Source organism: Vulpes vulpes, chromosome 4 (assembly GCF_048418805.1).
Source record: "Vulpes vulpes isolate BD-2025 chromosome 4, VulVul3, whole genome shotgun sequence".
Lineage (NCBI taxonomy): Eukaryota > Metazoa > Chordata > Mammalia > Carnivora > Canidae > Vulpes > Vulpes vulpes.
This window is the reverse complement of record NC_132783.1, coordinates 35124637-35139422: the sequence shown is the minus strand read 5'-3', so window position 1 is coordinate 35139422 and position 14786 is coordinate 35124637. Positions and strand designations below refer to the sequence as shown.

Below are 14786 nucleotides of genomic sequence, written 5' to 3'. Positions count from 1 at the left end.
GACTTTGTCAAATGCTTTTCCTGTGTATATTGATATGATTATGTGATTTTTCTTTTATAGCCTGTAATGTAATGGATAGTAGTGAAGTTTCAAGTTTTGAACCAGCCTTGCATACCCGGAATAAATATCACTTGATCATGGTGTATAATTCTCTTTTGGATTTGGTTTGCTAATATTAAGGTTGAGGATTTTGCTTCTATGTTCATGGTAACTTTTTATTTTAAGTTTTATTTCTGGGATACCTCAGGCAGGTGGCTCAGTGGTTGAGCACCTGCCTTCTGCTCAGGGCGTGATCCCAGGGTCCTAGCATGGAGTCCTCATCAGGCTCCTGGCAAGAAGCCTGCTTCTCCCTCTGCCTCTGTCTCTGCCTCTCTCTCTCGTCTTTCATGAATGAATAAATAAAAACTTAAAAAAGTTTTATTTCTGCAATTATATGTGAAGTTGAGTATTTATGAAGAAATATTAAACCTCAGAACCTGAACGAAGTAAGAAGGGCATCCATGCTTGAGTGGGGTGGCGTAGGAAGGAAATGATAGTATTGAAGTCTGAGTGGGGAAGTCATTGACTATGGGTAGTATTTAAAGCCACAGAAATGGATTATAATACCATGTGAGAGAGAAAGAAGAGAGAAAAGGACTGAGAATGGAGCTAAGGAGCCTGTTTCTAACTCTAGTTTTGGCCTGACTCTTTGAAACTTCTTTGAAACCAAGACATATATTTTTTTCCTTATCCTCAGAGAAGGTGTCCCACTCACCAAATTTTCTGACAAATGACTTGTCAGTAATGCTTGGGGTTATCTCATGGTGTGATGGTTATTTTTATGTATCAATATGACTGGGCTAAGGAATTTTGGCAAAATGTTATTTCTGGGTGTGTCTTTGAGGATATTTCGGAAAGAGATTAGCATTTGATTTGGTAGCCCAAGTAAAGATTATGCACACCAATGAAGATGGGCATCACCCAATCCACTGAGGATCTGAATAGAACAAAAAGTAGAGGAAGGGAAAATTTGTTCTTCTATGTGTGTGCTGGGATATACATCTTCTCTTACCCTCAGACATTGTACCCAGATTTACACTATCATCTTGCTCTCATCCCATTCTCAGGCTTTTGGACTCAGACTGAGGCATAAACCATGAGCTCCCCTGGTTCTCAGGCCTTTGGACTCTGAAATTCACCACTGGCTTTTCTTCTTCTCTACCTTGTAGATGGCAGGTATAGGGACATCTCTATAATTGTGTAAGCCAATTCCTATAATAAATATCTTATGTGTCTCTTTCTATATATCCTATTGGTTTTATTTCTCTGGAGAATCCTGATTAATACATGTAGATTATGGAGGTCATTTCATAGGATTGACCTTTGTTGCTAGGGTTAACCTTTTCCTTTCATGTTCATAAGCACTTTTGTTTCATTTGTAAAGAGTTTTCTATAGAATCAATTTCTGTCTCTCCACAATTAGGAAACTCTTAGAAAGGCACTCACTTCTCCCCTGTACTTATCTCCCTTTGACTTTTCCTCATTTCTTAGAGCAGCACTGTCAGCTGAGAAGATAGCTAGGTGATATTCTCATCAGGGCTACAGCTTATTGCCAGAGGACTGCTCTAATTGGTCTTTGGCTTCCAGCCCATTGGTCTTCTGAGCTGTTTGGATCCAGTTGGGTGGCTTTTTATGGTTATTGCTCCTATTTTGGCTCTGAGCAGAGAAACCTCAATGTGTCTCTTATCCTCCTCTTACCGTTCAAGGAGACATTTCTGAAAATGTGCTGCTGATGTGAGTAATTTCTACAAGTTTCTGCAGGGGATTCAGACTACTGATCTGCTTGCCCAGCACTACTTCTCTGTAACTACCTTTGGGCCTTCTTCCCTTCTTTCTACTTGGAACTCCAGATCTTTCTATTTCACCATTATCTGCAAGCTCTGCTGGGGCTGACTCAAGTGGTTTTTAATTCCATAGCTTTAACTCTCTCCCAGTGTCTCTTGATGATTGAGTACCTCCCACCAGCTTCTCATGGCAATATAGTATTCTTATGGGGAAGTGGTATGATATGATATTGTGGGAAAGGGAAAGAGAAGATGGAAGGGAAAAAAAAAAGAGAAGATGGAAAGGGGAAGGAGAATTGACATTAATTAAGCACAGATTCTGTGCCAGGAACCGTATTAAGATGCTTTGCATGTTCTCTCCTTAATACTTTAAAACTTTGAGAATGGGTTATTGTAGCCTCATTTTCCTGATAGGAAAAGCAAAAGATCAAAGACCTTAGATTATTTGACCCTAATCATTCAATAGGAAAGATTGAAATTCAGTTATGTCTCAATCTAAAGTCGTTCTATATTTACTATGTGAGCCTTTATCTCCCTTAAGCTGGATCATATGTTTCTATTATGGCAACCTAAAACCCCAAGTGATCCTTTCCTTTGTTTTTGATTGTTTTGTTTTTTTGTAACCACATCACATCATAAAACTGTTTGGATTTTGTGAAGTTACTTAAAAACATTTTTACATGAATGGGATCATACTGAGAACATTGGTTTTCAGCTCTGCTCTAGCTTTACTACTTTTATTGCCAGCTAACACCTTAGGGGTTTTTTTGCATGGGCAGTTATGTAGATGCCTGTCCCCATCCTATGTCTGGTGCATTTGGCTTTACATTTATCTGCTTGACAAGCATTTCATTAGTTCATTCCCTTGTAATTTTTGGTATTCATTGGGGAGGATTTTTTTCTTAAAAAACGTTTAAAATTTTGAAAAGGTAATATAATTTAATAAGTTAAAATGGTATTTTATTATAGTTTTATTTTGCATTGGCTCTAATTATGAATGAGATTAAATATTTTTCAAATATTTAAAAGCCATTTGTATGTTGTGAACTGTCTACTTATATATATATATATTTTTATTTTATTTTATTATTTTTTAAAGATTTTATTTATTTATTCATGAGAATACACACACACACACACACACACACACACACACACAGAGGCAGAGACACAGGCAGAGGGAGAAGCAGGCTCCATGCACCGGGAGCCCGACGTGGGACTCCATCCTGGGTCTCCAGGATCACGCCCTGGGCTGAAGGCGGCGCTAAACGGCTGAGCCACTCAGGCTGCCCCTGTCTAGTTATATTTTGTTTATATTTCTATTAGATCATCAATCTATTCTCTTTTTTAAAAAATATTTATTTATTTATTCATGAGAGACAGAGACAGAGACAGAGACAGAGACAGAGAGAGAGAGAGAGAGAGGCAGAGACACAGCAGAGAGAGAAGCAGGCTTCCTGCAAGGAGCCCAATGTGGGACTCAATTCTGGATCCCGGGATCATGCCCTGAGCTGAAGGGCAGATGCTCAACCGCTGAGCCACCCAGGCATCCCTATTCTCATTGATTAATGAAAATTCTTCATTTATTAAAGAAATTAGCCCTTGTGACTTGTGGTTGGAAACATTTTCCTCAGTTTGTTGCTTATATTTTGATCTTCTTTTTTTTATTATACACATAGAACTTTACATTTTTATGTCATCCAATTTATCATTCTTTTCTGACTTCTGAGCTTTATAACATACATAAAGAGCATTTTTCCTACCTAAAATCATAAAAAGGTGATTTCATTCTATTATTTTCACATATTTCTTTTTTAACTATCATAATTTTGGCATGATATTGTGATAGCCTTTCTTTTTATTTATTTATTTTTAAGAAGGCTCCATGCTCAGCATGGGTTTAAACTTAAGACCCTGAGACCAAGAGTCAGACATTTAACTGACTAAGCCACCCAGGTGTTCCGGTGACAGCTTTTAAATGAATCTCCTTTCCTCCATCTTCAGGACTCCTTGAATCCATCCTTCATATTGTAGCCACAATGACCCTTAAAATATAAGTTGAACCCTGGAACTTTACTGTTTAAAACAATTCATGATTTCCATAACCCACAAAGTTTAGCTTCTTAACATGGCACACTCAGTGATGTGACCATTACTTTTTTTTCTCCCCTGTAGGCTATTCTAGCGATCACTCTGTTTTCTGTCAGTGCCATGACTATTCATGATGCTACTGCAGCCTGGCATCTTTGTCTCTGTAACATTTCAATTCCATCTCCTTGGAAAATGCATGTTAATCCATTTCTGTTCTGCTCATCTGTCACCTCCTTCATGAGGCCTCTTCTGGCCTCTGCCCATAAGAGTTCCCCAGCTCCAGCACCTTTTATGTACTTCCACCGTGTGTCCCTTATGGTATAACATTGGCTGATTTACTTGTATTTTCTATTGTCAGGGCAGGGGCCTTGTTTGCACTCCCAGCACTTGTACAAATTTTGGAACATAGCAACAGCTCAACAGTGGTTTGCTGGAATGAGTTCCATTCTGTTTCAGTATTACTCAGAGTAGGATTAAGAACCACTTGCATCAGAATAACCCTGGGTGGCTATTAAAAAGTGAAAATGAGTGGACAAACCACAGACATGCCAAGTCAGGCCATGTTGAGATGAGGCTCTGGAATCCTTATTTTTACTAAGCTTCATAGGTGATTTCATTCACTCTAAAGTTTGAAAATCACTAGTATTGCCTAGATCTACAAATAGCTTTTAGATATAATGCATAAGAATGGAGAAGTAAAGGACTAAGTATTAGGACAAGGGGAAAGGTAAATAAATTTTTGGTAAGCCCATAAAATGCAATATCATGCAGCTATTAGAATTCACGAGATGGATATATTTTCTCTTATGAAGTTCTCCAAGAACTATTGTTAATTTAAAAAAATAAAAAGCAAAGTAAGAACCATGTGGTTATACATATGCTCACAAAGTCTTCTGGAAGTTTACAAAGACACCTTATAATACTGTTTATCTCTTGGGAGTGAGACTGGGTGGTTGGGCCAGGTGTAGTTTTGTATCATTATCTGCACTCTTCAATACTGTGTGAGCTTTTTCACTTACCAGTTTTACTTTTATGATACAATTATTTAAGTTTATTTATTTTTAAAGATTTTATTTATTTATTCATGAGAGATACACAGAGAGAGGCCGAGACATAGGCAGAAGGAGAAGTAGGCTTCCCTGTGGGAAGCCTGATGTGGGACTCAATTCCAGGACCCTGGGATCACGACCTGACCCAAAGGTAGATGCTCAGCCACTGAGCCACCCAGGAGCCCCCAAATTATTTAAATTTAAAATCTTTCTTTGTGATTAAATATTAAAGTAATACATTGCTTTTCCATTTCTAATTTTATATATTTATTTATTTTTCAAGTTTCAGATATTTGTCATTCATTGTAAACTCCAACACAATACACCAACATTATTTTGTGCATTTAGAGAGGAAATATTTCCTGGATAAGTGGAAAATTGTGCAGAAGTCTTCTGGAAGACTTTCATTCTAAGCAGCTTTATAGTGAAACATTTTATTTAGAAGTCTGGACCTTTTTTCTTCAGTTTGCTGTAATCTACATTCACTGAGTAGAACTTGTATTAATCATTGGGACCCAGTTTGTTCCAAGGTTCTGGGTTATTCTTCCTATCCCAACTAACATCTGGATTGAACAATACCAAGCACAACACATACAGTGCTGCTCCAGTACCTCCTGCCCCAATAAATATGAAAAGGGGGATCAAGCTTGGATGCTTCTTGGCCTGACCGATGACCTGGTGTAACATGGTTGCAGCAGAGGTCTCCTGTGCAGGAGAAGATGAAAACTGAGTTTCTGCAAGGCCAGGAACTAAGTAATGCCTACACAGAGGTTGAACGGATGTGCAAAGTCACTCCATTTCTAATTTTAAAATGTGAGAGAATATCATTTATTTTTTTTCTATTTTCAAACTTAGGAAACAAGTATTTCTGTGAAAGAAGCTCAGGTTCTGGAAATCTAAAAGTCTGCTTTTTCTTTTTTAATTGTGGTGAAATTCATGTGGCATAAAATTAACCATTTTTGAAGTGAGTGGTTCAATGGTATTTAGTGCATTCATCATGTTGTGAAACCACTATCTGTATATAGCCCCAAAACATTTTCATCACCCCAGGGGAAAGCAGTTTCCCTGGCCGCTGACAATCTCTTCTGTCTCTGTGGATTTACTTATTATAGATATTTCGGATGAATGGAATAGTACAATATGTGACCTTTTGTGTGTGGCTTCTTTCACTTAACATTATGTTTTCCACGTTCATCTACAGTGTAGCATGTATCAGCACTTCATGCCTTTTTATGGATAAATAATATTTTATTGTGTGGATATAACATCTGGTTTTGAGAATAGACTCCACTTAATTCTTGGCTTCAGATGGGCAAGACACTTGGCCTCTCTAAGTCTCAATTTTCCGAACTCTAAAATAAGGATAGTTATACCAGTTTGGACACTCATGCTACAGAGTTGTGTGTATAAAATGAGAGTGTACGTGAAAGTGCCTGCTACTTGATCTAGTCCAGTGGCAGATGCTAGACCCAGACCCAAATCTACTTCTTGGAGTGGAGCTGGAGAGAAGGGCTGCAAGCAGCAGAAAGAACTCTAGCTTAGGAGAGAGGACAAAGAACTAAAGGTGTATATCAAGGCAAAATGTCAGCCTCAGAAAAACTCAGCTGACAGAAAAACAGTGTCACACTGATGGCTGGAACACAGCTTCGGGGCATCTAGGAATTGCTAAATTCAGACACTGCCACAAAAAGATGAGACAGCCCTCTTTGGGGATTAGGGATAGACTTGTTGTTTAAAGGAAGGAGACTGTCCCTAAGGAAGGAGCTGTCATCCAGATAGGGACTCTGTCTCTAAGCAGACACGCAGTAGGAATATGAGAGAACAAAATGCGGTTAGAAAGAGGGTTCTGAGTCTGTCTGGTTCTAAGATTCTTTGATGCTGGGTTTACTTGCACCAGAGTTTACATCTTCCAGGGGCAGGATTGAGCCCCAAAATTCCCTCCTTGGAAAGGGGAGAGGAGACGTGGGCGTTGAGGCAGGACACCTACCTAAGTAGCGTTTTATGCAGAGATTCATGTGATATGTGGCCAGGGCTCATTCTTTTCTTCCCCATAACTCTGTGTTATGTAGATTGTGTCTCCATGACATCACAATAACCAGTTCAATCAGTCAAGAAAAGGTCAGTAAAACTGGTTATTTGAAAAACAAACTCTGTTTCCTGTCCAGGAAGGAACCATGTGTGAAATGCCCCAGGGATTGAGCAGATGTTCTGTGGCTGTTGCACAGAGAAAAACCAGGAACACAGAAGCCCAGCTCCTGAGATAGTCTGGCTGGAAGCTCATCCTGCCCCCCTCTCACCACCTCAGGAGGCAGGCTGTGGTAAAGCCTGTGGAGAAAAATTACAGAGAACTTCTAATTTTCTACATATTGTGTTGTTAAATATATAAAATGTATGTATTAAACTATGTTATGTGAGTGAAATAAAAGGCAGCTTAATCTAACAAAGGAATAAAAAGAGAAAGAATAAGGAAAGATTAGAGATAAGACAAAATACAATGATCATAAAATCCCAAACTATCAAAAATATTAAATATCAGTAATCAGTAATAGTAATATAAATGTATTCAGACTGGACAATAAAATATATTTACAATTAAATAATTTTGAAAAGTAGAAGATAAAAGATTGGCAAAAAAAAATGCATCACGTCAATGTAATAACAACAAAAAATCCTTAGCTTTGTCCAATATTTTTATTTATTTATTTATTTAAAGATTTTGTTTATTCATGAGATACAGAGAAAGAGAGATAGGCAGAGACGTAGTCAGAGGAAAAAGTAGGCTCTCTGCAGGGAGCCCAATGTGGGACTCGATCCAAGGACCCTGGGATCATGACCTGAGCCAAAGGCAGGCACTCAACCGCTGAGCTACCCACATGCCCTGTTTTGTCCATTATTTAGTTATTATTTTAGAAGTACAATTGTAGAAAAGCCTATAATTCTTTTAGATTATCTAAGGGCTTATGTAATTTAAGAATACTAATTATAGGGACACCTGGGGGGCTCAGTCGGTTAAACAAGTGACTTAATTTTGGCTTGGGTTGTGGTCTCAGGGACCTGGGATCAAGCCCAAGTTGGACTCCTCCCTTAGTGAGGAGTCTGCTTCAGGGTTCTCTGTCTCCCCCTGGCCCGACCCCCACTCACACATGCTCTCTCTAAAATAAACAAATATTTTTTAAAAGAATACTAATTATTTATAGAAAATCCCCTAAATCCACAAACTGAGCATCAGAAAGGGAAGTAGTTGTTTTTTTTTTTTAGGAATATATTTTTTATTTACACAAATATGTTGTATTATATAGGTCATTCTGTTTCTTTTTTATATTAAACAATATATGAATACTTCATCTATAGTTTCTAACTGCTTAGTAGTAAATCTATCATAATTTACTTCTTTAGTTTCTCAGTAATGGATGCCCAGAAAAACCTCTTTGCCACACAAATAGAGCTACAATAAACATCTCTGTAAATATCCCCTTATAGACCTGCATAAGAGCATATTTGGAATCTATACCTGGGAGTAGAATCATGGGCTCCTAGGGATGCATATTCCTAATTTGATGAAGTAGTCCACATGGTGCTTCCAAACACCTCCTGCCAGTATTGCACGGTATTTGTGTGCACATGTCCTCCAACCTGTGGCATGGGCCATCTTCCTAACGTTGCCAATCTTATACATGTAAATGGATATTTCATTATTTTAATTTGCATTTTGAATTTGAGCATCTCTTCATATTCTTTTTAGTTTGGGGTTTCTGTTTTATAAAATATTGTTTATATTCAGAAAGGGAAATAGTTGATTGAATGAAGGAGAGGCCCTGGCTTTGTCTTATTGTTTCGGAATCATGTGTTTAATAGCTCCTTTGCTTCCAGAAATTACCTTCTGTTGCTGGATATGTCTGCAATGGAATTTGCTGAACAGCATAACTTTGCTTTTATGGGCATTCACTTGTAGGACAGTTAATAATATCCTGTGCCTGCCTCCTCACTGGGCCGTGACAAGGCTGCTCGGGAGACTCAAAAAGAAGGCTTCTGTGCTCCTCTCTGGGTAATTATACTCGGCGCTGCTTGACAGATGAAGTGAGCTTTCTAACTGAGACCAACCTTGTGACCTCAGCTTGGACACTTTGTCCTGTTGCTGCCATTTCTCCTTCAGTCATATTGTGCTCCATCAGCTGTTTGGAGACCGATATTATTAGCCTAAGCTGCACGCATGAACTTGAATCAGAGACGGTCAACTTAGCAGCACATTCCTGATAGGATGCAAGCTTGGCTTTTTTAGTTCTAAAAAACTGAGACAACTGCATTCTCCATCTCTTAAACCCGCTCATTCTCTGAGGTTCTCAGACTGTTAAAGCTTAAGTTTGATGATAATTACAACTACCATTAAACTGAGCACCTACTGTATACTAGGTATGTCAGTCGCAATAGTTATCTTTTATTGATGGCTTCTATGTGTCAGCCATTGTTCTGAATTCTTTACATGTATTACCTCCTTTTTTTTTTAAAAAAAAAAAAAGATTTATTTATTTATGATGCACACACACACACACACACACACACAGAGGCAGAGACACAGGCAGAGGGAGGAGCAGGCTCCATGCAGGGAGCCTGATGCGGGACTCGATCCCGGGACTCCAGGATTGCGCCTTGGGCCAAAGGCAGGCGCCAAACCGCTGAGCCACCCAGGGATTACCTCCTTTAATCTTCTCCATAGTTCCACACACAGGTGCTCCCACCACTTCCATATTAATGGTGGTAAACTGAAGCCCAGGAAGTTAAATAACTTGCCCAAGGTTACATACCTAGTAAATATTAGCAGTAGATTGAAATCCATGGAGTCTTGTTTCTGAAGCTGCATTCTTGACCACTAAATGAAACTGTTTTGCTTTACAAATACTGTATCTAATATATATATATATGAAACATCTACTGGGGGCTAGAAATGGTTCCCAGTGCTAGGATAGTAGCCATCAAAATTAAAAAAAAAATTCTGTGACACCTGGCTGGCTCAGTGATTGAGTGTCTGTCTTCGACTCAGGGCACAATCCCGGGGTCCTGGGATAGAGTCCTGCATCAGGCTCCCTGCAGGAAGCCTGCTTCTCTCTCTGCCTCTTTCTGTGTCTCTCGTGAATAAATAAGTTTTTAAAAAGTTCTTTAAAAAATAAATAAAAAATAAAAATTCTTGTCCTCATGGAACTTCCATTCTAGTTGTAGAAACAGACAAAAGCAAATACAAATAAGTAAAATGCATAGTTTGTTAGCTACTGATAACTGCTAAGGGAAAACAGTATAAGAAGGAGGGCTGAATTTTTTTTTTTTTTTTGGAGGGCTGAAATTTTTGACAGCATCAAAGAGAGGCCTTAAAAGGGTGATATTTGAGTAAAGAAAGCTGTGCGGATACCTAGAGAAGCACACCCCAGAAAGAGAGTAGAGCCAGTGCCAAGGCCCCTGAGGTAGAAGTGTGCCTGGCATATTTGAAGGATGATAAAGAGCCCTGTGGGGCTGGTGTGCAGCTAGTAGGGAAGAATAATAGGATAAGAGGTCAGAGAAGTAACAATGGAACAGATCTGGTATGACTGTATTAGTAGGGACTTGGTGACCTGATCTGACCAGCTATAGGGCTGGACATAGAGTGGAGGGGGAGCTGCAGTGAGGGCAGGAAGACCTTTCAGGAGCTTTTGCAATATTTCAGTTAGAGATTATGGTGGTTTGGGCCAGAGGGTGTAGGATTGCCTCAGTATCTATTTTCAGAGGTCTAAACATTTTTTATTTTATTTTATTTTATTTTATTTTATTTTATTTTATTTTATTTTATTTATTTTATTTTATTTTATTTTATTTTATTTTATTTTATTTTTATTTCCAATGTAGTTAGCATACAGTGTTATATTGGTGTCAGGTATACAATATAATTATTCAACACTTCTATATGTTACCCTCTGCTCATAATGACAAGTATCCTCCTTAATCTCCATCACCTATCTAATTCATCCCTCTTCTGGTAACCAGCAGTTTGTTCTCTATAGTTAAAAGTCTGTTTCTTGGTTGGGCTCTCTCTCTTTTTCCTTTCCTCATTTTTTTTTTTGTTTCTTAAATTCCACAAAGAAGTGAAATAATATGGTATTTGTCTTTCTCTGACTGACTTATTTCACTTCAGCATTATACTCTGTAGCTCCATCCATGTAGTTGCAAATGGCAAGATTTCATTATTTTTTATGGGCAAATAATATTCCATTAAATATATATATATATATATGTATACACACATGTATGTACATATCTGTATCTATATATCTCACATCTCCTTTATCCATTCATCAATCGATGGAAATTTGGGGTGCTTCCATAATTTGGCTATTAAAAATAATGCTGCTATAAACATAGGAGTGCACAGATCCCTTTGAATTAATGTTTTTGTACTTTTGATGTAAATATCCAGTAGTGTGACTATATAGGGTAGTTCTACTTTTAACTCTTTGAGGATCCTCCATACTTTTTTTCACAGTGGCTGCACAGTTTGTATTCCTACTAACAGTATAACACAGTTCCCTTTTCTCTGCATCAGAGAAAGTATTCTTATTCCAGTTTTATCAGTTGAAAAATTGAGGCTCAGAGAGGCTAGGCAACTGGCCCAAAGTAAACTAGCTGGTGACAGCAACATTGGGGTGCAATCTCATTTCTGACTTTCCCCACAGGCCATATTCTCTCTTCTACACACAGATTCATTTTTAAAAAAATATTTATTTATTTATTCATGAGAGACACACACGCAGAGAGACAGAGACACAGGCAGAGGGAGAAACAGGCTCCCCACAGGAAGAGTAGATCCTGGGATCATGCTCTGAACCGAAGGCAGATGCTCAACCACTGAGCCACCCAGGCGTCCCCCCACACAGATTCTTTGAAGCACAATCCTCAGTTCAAAGTCTAAACCATGTTCTCAGAATATTGATGATAAAGATCTCCTGAGTTTTGTTGAGTGATATCCCCTGATCTATGGATATATTAATTATTTATCATCTCCCACACTTTTAGGGAGAGTTCCTGCTTCAAGTCACAGCTGGTATGAGAACTGGGAAAGAACATGGATGTGGAGTGGGAAGACGTGAATAAGCTACAAGTGAGAGACTTGAAAGGCAGAAACTGAAATTGTCAGACAGGACATAATGATACCCTCACTGCATATTCCCTAGATTTTGAAGCCTGAGGGTCCAACTTCCTCTTCTCCTCATTTGATCAGATCAATCAAAAACTCAGAATTAATTTTTCTTCCAAAGGGGGAGCATGTCACACTTTACCTCCTATATTAAAGGAATACCTGGAATTAGGTTCAATAGTGGATTGAATCCATATTCCTGCCTCCTATTCATCTCAATGAAAAATGATGTCTCTAACAGTGCTGGAAAATAAGAAGAGGTGTTTGGTGTTTTTGGTGGACCAGAAAGTGAGAAACTCCTAAAAGATGGAAAATAGCCAGGAAGAACTACAGTCCACAACTTTCAACAGAGAACTGCTACCAAAGATGGGAGTGGCTTTGGAGGGGTTTCAGAAGAAAATTTAAGAAGTAGGAGGTAGCTTTGTGGAAGCTCCCAGGGAAAGGACTGGGGCACCTGACTTGGAGCAGCTGGGTTCTGTGCCTAGCAGTGGCAAGGAGAGGTGCATACCCCAGGAAGGAGCCACATGTGGAATGCTCCAGAGACGGAGCAGATGTCCTTGTGGCTGCCACACCACGAGAAACCAGGAGCCCAGAAGCCCTGCTCCTGTGACAGTCTGCTGGAAGCTCATCCTGCCCTCCTCTCACCATCTCAGGAGGCATGCTGTGGTAAAACCTGTGGAGAAAAATTATAGAGACCTTCTAATGTTCTTTATGAGATTTTGAGTACCATCTAATTTTTTTAACTTATGTGAATGCATTACTTGGACAGCAATTAAAGTAAAATGTTGTATAAGCAAAGTTAACCACTAAAAGGATAGATATTGTGTGTGTATTACATATATACCATACATATGTTATTTCATATATGTATTAAATAAAAGACAACTTAATCTAACAAAGGAATATAAAGAGAAAATAAAAAGAAAGCATAGCAGAGAGAAATCAATATAATGGCGACAAAAATCCAAACCTATCTATGATATATATTAAAAGAAAAATACTCTCAGATTGGAGTAATATATCTTCACAATGAAATAACTCTAAAAAATAGAAAATAAAAACTAGTAGAAAAATATTGGTTAAATTAATAACAACAACAGCAGCAACAGAAAAACTAGTATAGAAATATTCATATTATACAAAATAGAATCAATATTAAAAGCACTAAAGGAAAAAAAGCAGTATTTCATAATGAAAGAATCATTCCCCAAAGATACAACAGTCATTGATATTTTATACCTCAGAATACACAGTATTGAAATAAAGCAAAAGCTGAGGAAAGTACAGGGAAAATTGACCAAATGCCTATTCATACACACATTCCTTTCAGAAACTGATAGGTCAAGTAGACTAAAAAAATAAGCAGCGGTATATAAAAATCTGAATGCTAAACTTAAGAATCTTGACCTGAAGGTAATATATATTCTTCTACAAAAATCTATATTAATACATCACATAAATTAACATACTTTTTTTCAACCATGCATAGAACATTTTAAACCTTCACACTGTATTGAGCCATAAAGGAAATCTTCACAAAATTAGAAAAGCAGGAATCATATAAACCATTTTCACTGGCATGATGCAATAATGTTGAAATTAATAACAAAAGAATATCCCAAACCAAAACAATCTAACAAAATGATCCTTGAAAAATTTGAAAATACACTTTAAAAAACACGAATTTGAGAGAATTACAAAATATTTAGCAATGAATAGGGGAGGCATTAGGTGTCTGTAGAGTTTAGCTAAAGCAGTGTTCAGAGACAGGTTCATAAAAATAATTCCGCTTATTACAAAATGAGAAGGAAACCTCTGAGCAACCCTAATACATTTGCCAACCTGTCACTCTTCTCTCTTAGACCACCCTTTATCTCTTCCTCTTTCTCTCTCTCCTCTGTCTTCCAATATTTGCTCCCTCTATCCTAAATTTCAGCTGAAAAATTTGCTTCTGATTTCACTGGAGGTACAGAGGCAATCAGAGCATGTCCTCCAACATCTACTGGCTTCCCTCCACTGCACCCCTCCCCTTTGCTCTCAGCTTGAGTGAGCTGCCTGGGCCACTGTCCAAGTTCAGCCCACATCTCAGAAAGTTGCCCCGGGTAATTGTCCTCTGTCCTGTCTCATTGGGTTTTCCCTCCTGGTTCAGTCATCTCCATCAGCCTACTAGTATGCTGTTATTATATTTCATCATTAAAAAACAAAAACAAAACCCAAAACCCTCTCTTGATCTCACATCCCTCTCTGGGTATGACCCCACTTTCCTGCTTCCTCTTATAGCAGAGTTCTCAAAAATGTTGTCACTACTTTAGATCTCTAATTCCTATTATCTCCATCTATTCTCTATGGAATCCTTGCTCCATGATAGGTATCATGGCCCCAACACTTCAGAGGCCACTCTTGTCTGCTTGGACAACGTCCTCCATATTTATAAACCCAATGGTCAGTTCTTGGTCATCATCCATGAGCTGCAGCAAGCAGCCTTTGACACAGCAAACCATGTGCTTCTTGAAATACCTGCCCCATATGGCTTCCAGAAAACCATCCCTCTTCAGATTTTCTCTTCTGAGAAAATGTAACTGGCTGCTTCTTCAGTCTCCCTACTTGTTTCATATCCTAATCTCTTAATGATGGGGTGCATATCAAGAGACATTTGGGTGGCATTTT

At 38.3% G+C, this 14786-nt stretch overlaps 1 pseudogene; it reads right to left on the bottom strand.

Annotated features, from left to right (window-relative positions):
• Window positions 1-5387: 5387 nt before the first annotated feature.
• LOC112931029 (cytochrome c oxidase subunit NDUFA4 pseudogene) lies at window positions 5388-5650 on the bottom strand (annotated as a pseudogene).
• Between the last annotated feature and the right edge of the window lie 9136 nt (window positions 5651-14786).